This window comes from Mandrillus leucophaeus, unplaced genomic scaffold (genome assembly GCF_000951045.1).
Source record: "Mandrillus leucophaeus isolate KB7577 unplaced genomic scaffold, Mleu.le_1.0 Scaffold727, whole genome shotgun sequence".
NCBI classification, from domain to species: Eukaryota; Metazoa; Chordata; class Mammalia; order Primates; family Cercopithecidae; genus Mandrillus; species Mandrillus leucophaeus.
Window position 1 is genome coordinate 746,171 of NW_012107886.1, and position 1,083 is coordinate 747,253.

Here is a 1,083-nt window from a genome sequence, read left to right on the forward strand (position 1 = left end):
TCACTCTGTCGCCCAGGCTGGAGTGCAGTGGTGCGATCTTGGCTCACTACAAGCTCCGCCTCCTGGGTTCACGCCATTCTCCTGCCTCAGCCTCCTGAGTAGCTGGGGTTACAGGTATGTGCCACCATGCCTGGCTAATTCTAATTTTTGTATTTTTAGTAGAGACAGGGTTTTGCCATGTTGCCCAGGCTGGTCTCCAACTCCTGACCTCAAGTAATTGGCTTGCCTCAGCCTCCCAAAGTGCTGGGAGTACAGGTGAGAGACACCTCGCCTGGCCATCAGCTAGGCTTTTTAAAAAGACTTTAATAAGTAACTATTTACAGAAGTGTGGACAGGACTAAAGGAAGCAGCCAGAGATGCCCAGGCACCCAGGGACTAGTAAGTGGAGAAGCCATCACTACCCCCAGGTCCCCAGGCCAGAAGATGTAACCAGAATCTGGTTAAGAGTTAGTTCTATGCAGAGGATCCACCCCACAGAGGCTGAAGCCACAGAGGGTTGCAGCCACTGCCCAATCCAGGCCGAGTCACGGAAGACACAGGAGGAAGAAATATCCAGACCCATCTCTTTCCAAGCTTCAACCTCCTACTGGTGCCTACCATTGGCCAACCAGAAACCAGTCCCTAGAGATCAGCCTCCCAGGGTGCACAGCATGGTTTACACAGGGTTTGCAGAGAAAAGAGCTGGGGTTGGCCGGGCACGGTGGCTTTAATCTCACCACTTTGGGAGGCCGAGGCAGGCGAATCACCTGAGGTCAGGAGTTTGAGAGCAGCCTGGCCAACCCTGTCTCTACTAAAAATACAAAAATTAGCCGGGTGTGGTGGCAGGTGCCTGTAATCCCAGCTACTTGGGAGGCTGAGACAGAAGAATTGCTTGAACCTGGGAGGTGGAGGTTGCAGCGAGCCGAGATCATGCCACTGCACTCCAGCCTGGGTAATAAGGAGCGAAACTCTGTCTAAAAAAAAAAAAAAAAAAAAAACTGGGGTTGTGGAGAGAGGTGGAGAATTGCCCACATGACAAGCAGCAAGCATTCCTTGTTCACATCAGTTGATTCACATACAATTTGTTCAGCACTAAAGACAAAA